The 16,814-nt window shown below is 45.3% G+C and overlaps 1 protein-coding gene and 1 pseudogene across 1 annotated transcript in view; both read right to left on the bottom strand.

Annotated features, from left to right (window-relative positions):
- The window catches only part of Slob (Slowpoke binding protein), a 174,678-nt gene that overhangs the window by 77,735 nt on the left and 80,129 nt on the right, over positions 1 to 16,814 (bottom strand).
- Positions 1,394 to 1,900, bottom strand: LOC138356252 (uncharacterized; annotated as a pseudogene).

Genomic DNA, 16,814 nt, shown 5'->3' with positions numbered 1-16,814 from the left:
AGCCAAGCAAGTGGCCGGACACAGGAGAGGCAACCACATGACCCTCTCACCAAGCTCTCTCTCTCACCAGCCCCCTCTCACCAGCCCCCCTCTCACCAGCCCCCTCTCACCAGCCCCCTCTCACCAGCCCCCTCTCACCAGCCCCCTCTCACCAGTTAACACGTGTCTTAGGAAGTCTCAAGCTTACTGGAGTTAACCCGTGACTCTGGCGTGAGTTAACTATTCGTGTGACTTGTAGATGATTAAGACTACTTTAGCCATGTTTAAAGACGACTTTTAGACTTTTGTGGAGGCTTTGGCAATTCCTTAAATAAAAACGAGCTTTAAAAAATTCCTATAATTAGGGATAATGTAGATAAACCTTTTAAAAAAATTTAGGGACAACTTTAAATAGTCAAAGATGGTTTACATGAATGTTTTAATGATCATTTACGTTCTAGAAAACTTTTAAAGAAACGCTGCAAAGATTCTTAAGTGATTATGGATGTTTCCAGGACTGATAATTCTAAAGATATTGGTAGTGGGACTTTACAAGTAGCTGAATATGAAGGACCTGAGGAAAAATTTGGCGTTGACAAAAATAATCAGCCAAGGCGACTTATGCTCTGGGTGACAAGTAAGTGTTCAGGTCTGGAACTGTGGATACTGCATTAGTTCCGTAAACGTCTTCACATCTGGAAGCTACGGTCTCGCTTCATGCAGGTCAGTGTTCAATCCCCGATCGTCCAAGTGGTTGGGCACCATTCCTTCCTGCCCGTCCCATCCCAAATCCTTATCTTGACCACTTCCAAGTGCTATATAGTCGTCCTGGCTTGGCGCTTTCCCCTGATAATTCCTTCCGTCACATCTGGAAGTTGAGGTACAGTAATAATCCAATAAACACGTATCTAGACCTGGAGGTTGAGGTACTGCACTTGTCCAGTCAACACGCGTCCCAAGCCTGCGCCGGCATTAAGAGGGAGGAGACAAGCGGGAGTGGAGTGCACATGTAAGTCTTCCGTCCACCTCCCCGCCAGGTGAATACAAGCAAGTGTAGTGTTTACATAGACAACGTTCCCTGATCAAGGAGCCGGTTGTGTCAGGGACCAGAATGAGTTGCGATATTATTGAGGGTCAGAGGGAGAGCAACTGGTGTTCCCTCCCCCCCCCCCTCTCTCTCTCTCTCTCTCTCTCTCTATCTGACTCATACACTCTCTCACACACGCACCCCTAAAACTCATATCAGCTGTCTAACTCCAAGGTGCATATTTACTGCTAGGTGAATAGAGGCATCAGGTTCACATGTGTGTTCGACTGTGCATGTGCACGTGTGTCCAACTGTTCATGTGCACATGTGTATGCAATGTTTGCATGTGCACATGTGTGTGGACTGATTAAGTGCACATTGATGCTAGAGAGCATTAGTCACTACTCACCTGAAGAAGAAGCTGTCAGGAACCCTGGTATACCTTGGGTCCTTGAGTGTGGGCTCCCTGGGGGGAGGATCGGCGTTGGTGTTGAGGCAGGTGAACATCCTGGTGAGGACGTCGGCGGAGGAGTGTAGGAGCTCGTCTGTCTGCTGCTGCTGCTTGGAACCACGAGTCCTCTTCGTCGCGGCTGTGGTCGACGGAGTGCCTCCTGAGTGCCGTCACCTGCTCCGTGGTCAGGTTGAGGTTCTCCATGCACGAGCACCGGCGCGACCTCTCAGGCGAGGTCAGAGACACCTCGCTGTTGGCACTCGAACGAGCCTTCTTCGGCCGAAGCTTCCTCGGAAACTTGTCGTAGTTGATGGTAGGGTTGACATAGTTAACGCGATCGTGTCCAATGGTAGGTGGAGAGTGCCTTCCGCCGAAGCCGCCGGTGATGCTATACCTCCCCCGCATGCGGAACCGCTGAGCATATGTTCCCATCATCGTGCCGACGGTATATATGCCTGTTGGACACCATATTCCATAATAACGTGTATCTTGTGGGCTACAAGCAGGGCGCAGCACCAACCAAACCTTTCTGAGGGTTGAGTCAGAGCACGAACGAAGCCTCTCTGAAGGCTGAGGACAGAGCAGAGCACCAACCAAGCCCCTCTGAGGGCTGAGGGGGATGCAGAGCACCAACCTAACCCCCTCTGAGGGCTGAGGACATAGTAGGACACCAACCAAGCCCCTCTGAGGGCTGAAGACAGAGCAGAGCACCAACCAAGCCCCTCTGAAGGCTAACCCTTTCATTTACTGAAGGACGGTTCATCCTTCAGTAAATTAAGAATATCTCAAACCTGAATATCAATCCCTGACCGTCCAAGTGGTTGGGCACCATTCCTCCCCTCCACCTCCTCCCCCCTCAATCCAATCCCAAGTCTTAATACTGATCTCTTCCAAGTGCTATAATAGTCCTAATGGCTTGGCGCTTTCTCCTGATAGTTTCCTTCCCTTCAAACGTGAATATATTATGAAAATGGCGCAGGAAAATAATATCACTAGCCAAATATTAAGTATTTCATATCAATCTTCACAAATGAAAACCACGAAAATCATAGCAAGTGTAAAAGCTGTTGGTGTTTACAGACTGTGTAACATAAAGATTACCAAGAAGGATATAAGTAAACATTCTGAAAGACTAAAATAGATCTCCCGGATCTGACGAGGTGTTCAGTAAAGTCTTACAAGAATGTGGTCCCTATTGCCGGGAAAGTCACTGGCGTGATCTACGGCCCTATAAGCTTCACTGTCGCTCGTGGGAAAGGTTCTGGGAGCAATAATTGCAGATCCAGAAGAAATCATAAAGAAAAACAAAGGCTGATAAGAGACTTCCAACACAGGCTCACAAGCGGTCGTTCCTCTCTCGGCAATCTCTGGTATTGAAAGAAGGAAAGATGGTTGTAAATTTTCGAGAAAAGTGGGGGGGTGGGGGAGGGGGTGAATGTTTAAGAAAAGGGATTAGGTGAATGTTGTGGAAAGACGTTCAGGAAGTGGTGTGGGTGTAGTTTCTGTGCCTGTTGGGCTAGGTTCAACATACTCCTTTGTTCGTGTTTGGTTCCTTTAAGGTTGGTATGGCCGTTTCTGTGGCGGTGACAAAGCTGCTTGGGTGCATGCCTGCCTGTGAGTTCCTTGTGTATATCTTCGTTTCCAGAAGAAACGCTAGAGAGAAAAAAAAGATATTGCATTTACCAAAGTTACCCAGATTATACTTTCATTTTCGCACGAAATATAACCTACCGCTCTATTTAAAATTACACCATGATTGGTCTGACTTAATTTTCAGGGCCCGCCTTCAGACATGATTATAATCACAAATTATCAATGATATCATCTTGTATCTCTCCAGATTCCATGATCTTGAATATATCCACTATATCCTCCCAATCATTCAGTTTTCTATAATGGTAAAACCTTGAATATATATTCGCCTATATATTTGAAATTTCAACTCTTAATTTGTAATTATCTTGGTTATTCCTGACCGTCTGACAGATTAAATATATGATTTAAGCCCTGTTGCTAAGTTTGTGTCGTCGGTCAAAATGACTGACAGCTGGGTAGACAGCGCTTCGGATTCGTAGTCCTGAGGTTCCGGGTTCGATCCCCGGTGGAGGCGGAGACAAATGGGCAAAATGTTTCTTTCACCCTGATGCCCCTATTACCTAGTACTAAATAGGTACCTGGGGGTTAGACAGATGCTACGGGTTGCTTCCTGGGGGTAGAGGCCAGGTCGAGGACCGGGCCTCGGGGACACTATAGCCCCGAAATCATCTCAAGATAACAAGACTTCAACTGTTCTGCTAGTGGTTGTAAGCTTCCGTCTCTAAATCTCTAGTCTTTCATCAATGATATACTATATTGCTTGCTTATTTTTTCTTAGAATCTTAAAAATATGTATCCGTTCACGTTCCACATCCTTCTTAACAATCCCTTGTAATTCCTCTCTGTTAAATTGACCAACAGTTACTGGGTTCTCGACTCGCTGGTGCTGCATCACTTGTCTCTGTTTTTATCGCTATCTGTCATTTTTAATTTCATTAACCGCCAATAAACTGGATCAGATTAATTAACCAAGCCCTTACCTGCTGTCCCTTCCAGAAAGTGATCCGCCTTTTCACTACTATTGTCAAGTCGCAATAATCAACTCTTGGCACTAAAATTCCTCTGAAATGCTGAGACATGTTTAGTGAACCTGCAGCCATCTCCCTGCACGTGCAAGTTCCCACCAGGTCCCCTGCCGCCTCTGCTTGTGCCTCTCCAATATTACTTCTCCTTGGTTTTAGTACATGTACACTGGCACTCCTGTCATTGAGAGGCACTCGTGCCGGTGCTGGATCATCTCTTGCGTCCTGACTCTCAGCTTTCATTCTACTAGTGTATTCACCTAGTTGTGCTTGCGAGGGTTGAGCTTTTGCTCTTTCGGCCTGCCTCTCAACTGTCAATCAACTGTTACTGACTACTACACACACACACACACACACACACATTGTGTGTGTGTGTGTGTGTGTGTGTGTGTGTGTGTGTGTGTGTGTGTGTGTGTGTGTGTGTGTGTGTGTGTGTGTGTGTGTGTGTGTGTGCGTGTGTGTGTGTGTGTGTGTGTGTGCTACAACTTACCTAGAGATTAAGTTGTCATTGGGCCCGATGTTCCTGGCGTCCATGGATGTGGGGTCCCTGGATGGGGGACCTTCGGTGGTGTTGAGGCAGGTGAACATCCTGGTGAGGACGTCGGCGGAGGCGTGTAGGATCTCGTCGGTCTGCTGCTGCTGCTGGAACGGCGAGTCCTCTTCGTTGCGGCTACGGTCGGCGGAGTGCCTCCTGAGTGCCGCCACCTGCTCAGAGTTGAGGTTGTAGTTGCATGAGCAACGACGCGACCTATAGGGAGAGTTCACCGACACTTCGCTGTTGGAACTAGAACGACCCTTCTTGGGACGGATCCTCCGCGGGAACTTGTCGTAATTGATGGTAGGGTTTATGTAGTTGACGAAGTCATGTCCAATGGTAGGCGGAGAATGCCTTCCGGAACGGCCTCCAAAACCACCGCCACCACCACCACCACCGCCGCCACCTTTGCCACCAGTGCTATGCTTCCCCCGCATGCGGAACCTCTGGGCATATGTTCCCATCATCGTGCCGGCGGTGTATATGCTCGTTGGCCACGGTCTTTGTTAAAAAGTGTATCTTACGAGTTAGGAGCAGAAAACAGCATCAGCCAAGCCCCTCTGAGGGCTGAGGGCGGAGCAGAGCACCATTCAAGCCTCTCTGAGGGCTCAGGGTTGAACAAACCGCCAATCAAACCCCTCTGAAGGCTAACACGTTATCCAAGAGTCACTTCCATCACCGAACCAATCATCAAGTTGGATCGTTCTCTTTAACTTCAATTGCAAACACAATCAGCTGTTTTCATAACGCATTTACAATACAAAATTGTCCTAGAGTGAAACAGTTTAACAACACATTACAATGGTTAATCCTACAGCTTGGGATCCTGGACACAGGCGGTCCTGGTCACCTCTAGCAAGTGTCATCTTCAGCAGGTAATTAATGGGTCACTTGAGAAAGTGTAAATGAAGAGGAACTGGAGCGAGACGGCGCGAGATGTCACAGATAAATTGAAGTATAATCTTTGCAGCTTCACGTGCAAATGAGGTCTAAGTAGTAGAGAATATATGATTATAATAAGCGCTGGTGGCGACACTGAGACTAATAGTTTGTTTAAGTGGTCAGTCACAGTAAAACATTTGAGATATATATGTCTGTTAAAATTTTCGACAGTGCCAAACGCAAGAGTTAGAGAGGGGACTTAACCTTATCTGTGTGACCAGGAAGAGCTGACCTGCTTGTCCAGGCAAGGTGGACCTGACTGTGTTAGAAAGAATATTAGTAAAATTTAAGAAAAGAGGAAAATTTTAAATGCCCAATTGGTTCATGCGAGGTGGCTACTATTTATACCTAACAAAACTTATTCATATTTATTGCTATCCTTTGCCTGAAATTTATCAATCACATCAATATTACAGGGACTGTGCTCCATAAATCAATACCAATATTTCAAAACCAGTATTTACCCAGGTCATTTTATATTTCAAACTTACCCAATCTGTCCATTATCCCCATTAATATTACCTTTGTTATACACTTTGACTCAGTGTGTATACCTCTGTCGTGTGATCTCTTACTCTTCGCCTTTTTAGATAATGTAAACTAAGCTTTCTAATTCTCTCGTCATGGGGGAGGGTTCTAGTTCTTAGGGATAACTTCTCTATATCCATTCAAATGACGCTCATCTCCTGCGCCAGATGAGTACGACGGGATCACCATAGCCGGTGCTGCTTGCAACTCTTTGTTCAGAGAAGCTGAATCTAAAAGAACAACAATCAACTTTCAAGTGAATTTAGGCTCATTCTAATAACACGGTGACCAACTCTGGACTGCATAGTGTAAATAAGACCTAGGATATAACAAGCATATCTTATAAATAAGATATAACAAGGTCAGGACAACGCTGGAGAACAATAGCAGATGTTTGCCGTTATTTTGGGTTTCAGATCTTGCAACCTGATACAATGGGAGCCGGTGGCTGAGCGGACAGAACACTGGACGCGTGATTCTGTGATTCCGGGTTCGATTTCGGGCGCCGGCGAGAAACGATGGGCAGAGTTTCTTTCACCCTGATGCCCTTGTTATCTAGCAGTAAAATAGGTACCTGGGAGTTAGTCAGCTGTTACGGGCTGCTTCCTGGGGGTGGAGGCCTGGTTGAGGACCGGGCCGCGGGGTCACTGAAGCCCCGAAACCATCTCAAGATAACCTCTGGAGGGTTATTGAGGCCACCATAATACCTTACTAAACTCTCAGTGTATATACACCGAGAAGCGGGTACATCTCTCCCTGTATATATCCTTATGTTTGATTACATGTTTGGTTTAGTTACCCCTATTAACTGCTCGAAGACTATTAGGCTGTGACACAAGTTTACTGACAAACCTGCAAGTAAACTTTAGTCTTGAACATGGTAAATGACCAAAGTAAACTCTCAATGTATATAGGCAGAAAAATGAGGTTCACCTCTCGGTGTATGTATCAGTCTATTCGATATTTTATTATAACACTTCTAGAAATAAATCCCTGTATCTTATTTGCCTTCTTCCGTACATTTCCCGTCCTATTATTGTATCGTCTGTAACCTCTACAAATACTGTTGTATTTGGAAGCTTCAAATTACAAGCTTCAGCCGGATCTAATTGGAGACCTTCCAGTTGGGGTCAATCCACGATGATTGCTCACCAAGATTAAGACATCACATCTGTTTGAATTCCCACCAGTCAATCAATCAAAGAAAAGCGTTGGTTACACCCAGACGTGAATCTCACAGGTTTTGAATCAATGACAAAATGTTTGTTCGCACTTTACCACAGAACGCTTGGCCGCAGGCAATGTTCACCCTTAACAACAGTACTCTTGGCCGCAGGCAATGTTCACCCTTGACAACCGTACACTTGGCCGCACGCAATGAAGAACATTTATGAAGGTTGTGGGTTATTGACCATAAATTGATCACAGTCGCACGACTGCGTCAAACACTGTCTTCCGCACCATCTTCCTTTTGTAGCCATGCGCTGATAAACCTTGTGTGTGTGTGTGTGTGTGTGTGTGTGTGTGTGTGTGTGTGTGTGTGTGTGTGTGTGTGTGTGTGTGTGTGTGTGTGTGTGCGTGCGTGCGTGCGTGCGTGCGTGCGTGTGCCCATGAACATGTCAACAACATCCCAAGGTCAGACGTTACGAGAACCAAACGCGAATCTTGGTCCAGGAACATAGATTGATTTCGGCTTTTCATATTCCCTTGACCCGTAGCTCTGGGAGGGGGCGGTGAGGCACCCCCCCCCCCCTCACGGAAACATGAGATGAGGAAGGTGACTATGAGGATGGTGACTAAAACATGCAACATACTCATTCCTAATGATTCAGTGATTTAAGAGTCTCAAATATGTTATATTTGTAAATAAACATACAACTTAAGGTGAATGTAGAAGAAATCAAGAGAATTATAGAGAACAAATGAAGAAAACGAAGGGACGTAAATCGGGTCAATGTCAAGACTTAACAAGCGGTGTGGCACGCGAGGATTGTGGCACCTGGGACTGACGCTGCTACCACTACCACCACCACCACTACCAACACTACTACTACTACCACCATCACCACCACCACATCTACCACCACCACCACCACCACAACTACCATCACTACTACTTCAACAACTACTACAATATCTAATCCCACTTTCACCTAAATCGCCATCGTCATCATATTCACTGTCTCCATCCTTCTGGGACATTTCCACCACTGATAGTCGCCATCAGCGCCCGGAACACTGGGCAGCGTATCAACCAACACTTCAAGAACACCCTCAGAGCTTCCCTCAGAGCCTCAGAGCTACCTCAGCACTGAGCACATATAAGAGGGAGGAGACATCTCACCACAAACAGTACACAATACCAAGTATTCAAAGCATTAGCTAAATATCTTTGGTCAACCAAAATTCTGACCTATCCACTTACATCAGCCGGACACTTATTCATAGGAAGGATAAGCAAAGGAACTAACAACAAACAACAAATATCAGCTGACGCCATCAATACAACATCTGGCCCTCGCCAAGTGGGGCAAGTCTTACTCTGAAAAACAACATTGAAGTCTTGCCAAACTGTCAACATTGACGCACCACCGTGACCCGTCTCCCAACATAATCACTCGTGCTGTCACCGGGAGGAGAAAACCTTTACGCAAATTGCAAGTTCCACAAAGAAAATCCTCACTCGAAACAATGAGTTGATTGGTCCTATTCTTATGTAGTTCATCTAAGATTTTCAGAGCCGAGCCAGAAGATTTCATTCAGATTAAGAAATAAATTATATGAAACCAGATTTGAGGAGCTGAATGTATACCGTCTTGCAATGTGAAGAGTAAGAGTTGACTTAAGAATTTCCAAACATCATGACACCCTTGACTGAGAAAAACACTATTATTACCCAATCAAACAAAACAGCAGCAAAGGTTTAACGTTATAGGCAAGCGCTTTCAGGCCAACGAAGTGAGCAACGTTTTATATATTTAAGTTTTGAATACAAGGAGCTGCTCACCAGAGGCAGCAACACACGGAGCAGCTCACCAGAGGCAGCAACACACGGAGAAGCTCACCAGAAGCAGCAACACAAGGAGCAGCTCACCAGAGGCAGCAACACACGGAGCAGCTCACCAGAGGCAGCAACACACGGAGCTGCTCACCAGAGGCAGCAACACACGGAGCAGCTCACCAGAGGCAGCAACACACGGAGCAGCTCACCAGAGGCAGCAACACACGGAGCTGCTCACCAGAGGCAGCAACACACGGAGCAGCTCACCAGAGGCAGCAACACACGGAGCAGCTCACCAGAGGCAGCAACACACGGAGCTGCTCACCAGAGGCAGCAACACACGGAGCTGCTCACCAGAGGCAGCAACACACGGAACAGCTCACCAGAAGCAGCAACACACGGAGCAGCTCACCAGAAGCAACACCTAAGAGTAATACCGAATATCCCGTATAAAAACCGGTTAGACAATGGTCGTCCGGCCACTGCCCTACACTGTGGCGCCAGCCATAACGAACCGTCGGTTTGGATCCAATAGCTGTTGTCCTCCTCGGTATACCTTTCAGAGTTTCAAGACGGAGCACTGTGAGCGGGCACACACTGGTGGAGCGTTAAGATAGTAACAGCTTGCACCTCAAGCACCTTGCCACACAGTTCCACTGAGATACTCATGTTGATCCTGCCCAGGACCGAGGGCCATCGAGGGCCGTTGGTCACAGACAGCACACCACACACGCTACTCTAGTTAAAGGTCCCCTCTGTAAAGAGGAAAAAACGCAGCGTTACAAACTTCGGGGAGGCAAGGATCCCACTGAAGCACACGGGAGAGGAGACGACTGTACGTAACGCCTCAGAGCACTTCATCACATCCTCCCACCCACTTCTCAGTTCCGGGGCACGTAGCCTCAGCCACGCTACCTCGAATGAGTAGAATGGCTCCCTATTCTATGATGAGTGCCGTGCTTGAGCACTTGTACGTACTCATAGAAGCACGGAGGGACGCAAGGAGGAGCACAGGGACGTACACACACACCACTTCTCGCCCGGCGTTCTCAGTGTCCTCGACTGGACCGACCCACTCAACCAGCCTCGAAGCTGTTCTATTTTTTATGGCGATGGATGCTGCGATCAATTTAACCTTTCCTCCCTGTCTCCCTCCTACACCCACTCCCTCCCTGTCTCCCTCCAACGCCTTCCTTGTCGCCATCCAACCCCTTCATCCACTCCCACTTTTGAAAGTTTCTACTTTTCAAAGCAAGTTGCACGTGTTGACCAAACCGCACACTAGAAATTGAAGGGACGACGACGTTTCGGTCCATCCTGGATCATTATCAAGTCGATAGTGATAATCGACTAAATAATGGTCCAGGACGGACCGAAACGTCGTCGTTTCTTCAATTTCTTGTGTGTGGTTTGGTCAACATTTTTCTATCACGTTATTGTGACTTTTCATCTGCACAAGTTGTATATGTTATATTGGTAACCATAACGTAACCAATGTTATGGTGAGTAACGTTGTGTTACTTGAGAGGACGGGTTGGTTTAGGAGGGATCTTAAGCAAGAAATCAATTAATAAATGTTCGAAATCCACAACTGAAACGTTCTGCGAGCTGGAAAGAGACACTTGGGCAAAGTTTCCCTCAAGCTGATACTTCTGTTCACCAAGAAGTAAATAGTTACCCGAGTGTTAGGCAACAGTCGTGTTGCATCCTGGGGAATGACAAGCCGTAGGCCTAAGGGAACCTCAATAAGCCTAACAGACTTCCTGCACCCGAGAGTGGGAAATTGCAAAACTATCTTGAGCTTGTTAGGCCCCATTGAGATAACGGTATATAATAGATATAAATTTCTTAGTGTGCAGAGAACCACGACAAAACTAATTCTGGGAATTGGTGCTCCCATATGAAGATGGATTTTTTAAACATTATTTTAAATTGTCTAGAAAGTCGAGGAGTAAGGGAGGCACAGGACTGAAGCACACAAATGCACGAAAGTGTTTAACAACGGTAATAATTGTATTAAATATATCAACACATAATAGAGCATGAAACAATTCATACAAATTAGATAAGTTATGATTAAGACAAACACACTGGGTAAATACTGCTTTTGAATAACGTTACAGAATTATGTACATTTGCCAGGTAATCTAACAGCAGGCTCACTGGAGCGTTTTAAGGGAAGACATAGGAATACATATGTTAATGCATTGTTGGGCATAAATAGGAGCATCGCCCTGGTTAATGGGACTTCTACAGATTCGTGTACTCTAATGTTCACAGCTCTAATATCAACACCACACACAGGTTCCCTTCCTTCATAGGTCAACACACACACACACATTTTTCTTAGAAGTGTAAGATAGCCAGACCTTCTAGGATCACCACTCCCTCATAGTCACAACACAACACACACTCCACCAGTACCAGGGCGCGGGCTCCACAGCCACAACGATACTGGAAGCCCCCACAATCCATCACCCTTCCTCCCTGACCCGTCCTTTCCTCCCTCACCCCCAGCGCACAGCCGCTTCACGCAGGTATAAAGCTTGACAAGCAGTGAAATGCTGACGGTAGCTCAACACACGAGGATAAGCTGGGCTAGGGGGCAGGGGAGGGGGCCCCGGGGTAGAAGGGTGGGAGCAAGGAAAAGGGAATAAAAAACGGAATAAGTGGAAGGGGAAATGAGATAAAGAATGGAAAATGAAGGGAATAGAAGTGTAAAATAGATGTGAGGGTGTGTTGTTGCTGGTGTGGACGGGGAGGACATCATGAGACTAAAGCTCCCAGTTATATCTCTCACAGTGAAGTAGTGCAGGTCAAGCCAGTAGCCGCTATAGGGCAGAGGTCAACAGAAAGGTCGCGTAAACTCCGATCAATCACATGCGTGGATGTTGAAGATGGGCGTAGCGCAGATGTGGGCGTAGCGTGGATGAGACCTAGCGTGGATCTGGGCATAGAGTGGGTGTGGGCGTAGTATGGTCGTCCACGCCCTCAGTGTAGGTCGTTGAGGGCGTAGTGTGGTCACTTGTTTAAGCGCCCCACAAGACAAAATATGCATGAAGACAATGGCCAAGGGTCCACACCAGACACCGCACCTCCACCAAGAACACCACTATGACGGTCCGTCACTCAACTTGCAATAATGTATGCTAACAAAATATGTAACTATTTATACAGAAATGAAGTTATAGTTTAGGATATAAGTCAAGTGGAGCCAAGTGGCTGACTATGTTAACTTTTACTGTTGGTCTAACACCGTATCTTTCACTCGAAGCAGAAAAAACAAAAATCTCCAAGATATGGTACATATCAATATATATACAGAGAATATAGTCACCAAGATACAGTGTATACTAAAATATACAAGGATACAATCACCAAGATTCAATAAATACCAATACTAGATGGGGTACCCAACGATGCCTGGGTCTGTATATATCTCTGGTTCTTTCTGTGCATGCAACGGATACAATCACCAAGATACAGCATATACCAATATATTCGGGGAATACAGTCACATTATACAAGATACAGTATACACCAATATATGTACAAAGAATATATATAACTATCATATCCATTACAGAGAATGGATATGATAGTTACCCGGACTATCATATCCATTACAGAGAACGGATAACTGGACTATCATATCCATTACAGAGAATGGATATGATAGTTACCCGGACTATCATATCCATTACAGAGAACGGATAACTGGACTATCATATCCATTACAGAGAATGCAATGGATATGATAGTGACCAATTTTTAAGTGGCTTCTAAAATCTGTTGATATTTTAGGTCTAAGATGTATAGATCCATTACAGATTTTTGCAAGTAGTCACAGCAGCTTCCAGTAGGTGTTTACCACAGCCTTTCATAGAAAACTAGAAGACGTCACCAGGTGCAACTCTGCAACAACACCGTCCTCATAATATCAACACTACAACAACAACAATCCCCCCCACAAAAGTGAGCTTACCACAACCCGTAAGACACCACAAGACGCTGAGATCTGCTTAACGTACAAGTTGAAATCAGTCGCCTGAGGACAAGTCCGCCGACGCCTCTGGAGACGATCATCCTCAAAAATATTTAAAAGAAACACAGCTTGCACGAAAGATATTTGGGTAAAGCGGATTTTCCATTAGGGGATGGAAGAGTGGCAGAAGCCACTCAGCCAAGAAGCACCACAGATGTGAAAATCCTCTGTTTTGGGGAAAATAATTAAGTTAGAGATTACGTTGAGGAGGAGGACTGGAGGTTCTCGACCAATCAGCGTCCGGAATCACGAGCAGTTTCCTGCTGCGGTGATTATATGGATAAGGAGAGGAATTTCATGGGTTCCGCTTGGATATATTTGTGTATGTGTGCTTTAGAGAGGGGTAGGTTGTGGGCGTGTGTGGGGGAGGAGGGGTGTGTGTGGGGAGGAGGGGCGTGTGTGGGGAGGAGGGGTGTGTGTGGGGAGGAGGGGTGTGTGTGGGGAGGAGGGGTGTGTGTGGGGAGGAGGGGTGTGTGGGGAGGAGGGGTGGATGAGGGGAGGAGGGACGTGTGTGGAGTTCGTGTGAACAATTGCATGTATTCACTTGTCATTATTTTTGTGGGCGTGTAAACATGAGACTCCTTGCAATTATCTATAATTTCAACCTTAACACACACACACTCTCTCTCTCTCTCTCTCTCTCTCTCTCTCTCTCTCTCTCTCTCTCTCTCTCTCTCTCTCTCTCTCTCTCTCTCTCTCTCTCTCTCTCTCTCTCACACACACACACACACACATACACATTTCCGGCCGAGACAAAGAGTTGGGCAAAGTTTCTTTCACCAGATGCCACTGTTCATTTAGCTGTAAATATGCACCTGGGAGTTAAACGGTCGTTTTGGACTCTATCCTGTGTGTGTGTGTGTGTGTGTGTGTGTGTGTGTTACTCCTCTCCTCACATCCCCTACAAGTGCTATATGCCTGGTATGCTGCCAGTACTTCAGTATACAGTACTATCACAGCACAATAATACTACCGCTGGGAAAAGGAGATCTCGAGGGGACGTGACCACAACATACAAGATATTCCAGACACTCTGGGATAGTGCCCAGCGATAGACTACTTGCCACTCTCTCCCTCACCCTCGTCACCATCATTGTGAGCATCGTAACAGTTGTCATCACATCACTATCAACGTGGTCATCACAACCGTCACTGAGGTACATTTAAGTCATCACGTATTAATAACCACCCTCAACACCAGCGTACACAACAGTCGCCCTTAACGTCCCCCACGTAAGGTCTATTGTCCCAGTCAACAGCAACATAAACATTACACACACAATTTTTCACTGAATTGGTAAACATATTTCCTCTCCTTCCTTCCTTCCTTCCTTCCTTCCTCCCCAACGCTTCTTGCTTCTTTCCCTCTTTCTCTCACTTTTATCACCTCATTTACGTTTATTTCTCTCTTTCTCTTTCTTTTTTGCGTCTGACCTTTCCTTGGCAAGCGTGATATGTAACGACATCAGCCGTAGTGTGTTACTGTACGTCAGGTGTTCGGTGTAACAGAAAGGAATCCTTATCCGGTAGTTGCTGTGACGTCGCGTGTCAAACGGCCAGCCACAGTGACGTCACAGATTAGACGTCCACAGTGACGTCACAAGTCATGCGACCTTCACAACCCGGGCTGACGTCATGATTGCCAGATGCCGTGCGTCTCAAGGTCACTTCCGTGTAGACTGACATTAGAGTGCCAGGACCCGTCAAGGCCTCCCGCACAACCGGTCCTCGTCGGCTCCAGAAACCACGGCAAGACCAGCTGGTAATACTTGTATTTGTAAACAAATATCACCAGCTGGAAGGTTTAAACAAACCTTCCGAAAGGTGAAAGAAGCACCAAACCAAAGCAATATAATATTCTGCCAGTTCTCAGAGTGAGAGACATGAGCGTCGCCGACAGATGGTTGGCCTTGACCGTGTCTGGCTCCGACGTTTAGACGGAGTCAAGAAACTACAGAGAGACATAACTAAATAATATAAAAAAACAATATAGTTAGATATTTTCAAATCATATGTTATATATATAACTAAATGTTGATAATTCACCAAATAAATTGTCGTATTCTGTGGATTTTAAAAAATGGATAAAATGTTTTATAAATTTTCATGAATATCTCTTTTCCCACCTTTGGCTGAGAGAAGACTGTTAGGCTTACTGAGGTCCCATATGCTAACGTCTGACCCTCACAGGACGCATTCCACAACAAATGCCTGTAACAATATTTCCAGTTGTCGGGGACAGGTTCAGTGGCTGAGGCCATCATGCACCTCTGTAACCTTCCCACTAACACCCCCCCCCCCCACAGGATGTGTATGGGGTGCATAATAAATTAACTGAACTGATGGTGTCAGGAATAAGTCTAATTACTGACCTTCCTATTAGGCTTCCCCATAATAATTGCCTAACTCTTGGGTAACTATTTACTGTTAGACATTTGAGGCATCAGGTGAAACGTGCCCAACCATTTCTGCCCCGTTCGGGAATCGAACCCGGGATACCTGATTGTGAAGACACGCATCCAAACCCCTCGCAGTTCCCGGGAAGCAAACTAATATAATATATATATATTATATATATATATATATATATATATATATATATATATATATATATATATATATATATATATATATATATATATATATATATATATATATATATATATATATATATATATTATTTTTCACAATGTCGGGGACAGGAACCCAATACTGATCTTATCAAGCCCCCCAAAGCCAACTATATACTGACCTTCCCAGAACATAATCCACAATGGTAACCTAACTCCTGGAAACCTATTTATTGCCAGGTAAACTGAGGAATCAGGTGAAAGGAAACTTGCCCATCTGTTTCTGTCGAACACGGGGATGAAGTCGGGCTCTCAGTGGTGTGGCAACGTTGTACACTACCATGCGATAGTGGATAACGCGCTCGTCACCCATAATCAGGTTTAATACGGCTGGATCTGGCAAGTAACTGGATTTGTTAGGGGAGGGGGGTCTTAAGTATGCTTAGTCGGTGTTCTGTCTTCGATAATGGTACACCAGTATCCAGGAGAATGTGTTTTTCAGTGAGTTTCTAGCTTTATACAAGTTACTCCTAAATCAGGATTGAGACTCGTTTTCTGCTACACAAAATATGTCAGAAAGAAAACAGAACATTAATGGTAAACTCTTCTATTTCATTAACCTTGCAAACAAGAACTGAGTTTGATCCGTATGAGCCGTAATCAATCACGGTAATCAGAGAGTGATCACGTTAGTGTGATTACTCTCTCTGTATAACTAAGTTTGCTATCATAAAGTTTTTAGAGCCCTGCAATTGGTATATTCATTTTCGTGTACGTAGAAAGATTGCCAAAATGATCATTCGTTGACGAATAATAGTTACTGCGAGATGGATATCTTGTTTAACAAGAGAGCTGTAGATGATATCAGATACTTAAAGTTACCTCAGTCGCCGGATTCACTCCGGATTCTTTGAACACAATTGTTTCATAGTGTTTATCTGGTTTGGTGAACAATAACATAAAATAAATACAGATTTTCGATATGATTATTTCCATGATTTTTTTCTTGATGAATAATGTAAAATGAATTGAAACTAATTAACTGGAAACTCAGCAAGAAATTGGTCTCAACAATAGCTAAGTTGTTCAGCAGAGAGCTGACCTCAACAAGAAGTGCC

The sequence above is a fragment of the Procambarus clarkii genome, chromosome 7 (assembly GCF_040958095.1).
Source record: "Procambarus clarkii isolate CNS0578487 chromosome 7, FALCON_Pclarkii_2.0, whole genome shotgun sequence".
Lineage (NCBI taxonomy): Eukaryota > Metazoa > Arthropoda > Malacostraca > Decapoda > Cambaridae > Procambarus > Procambarus clarkii.
Note: the sequence above shows the minus strand (reverse complement) of the source record. Positions and strands in the feature narration are given on the sequence as shown.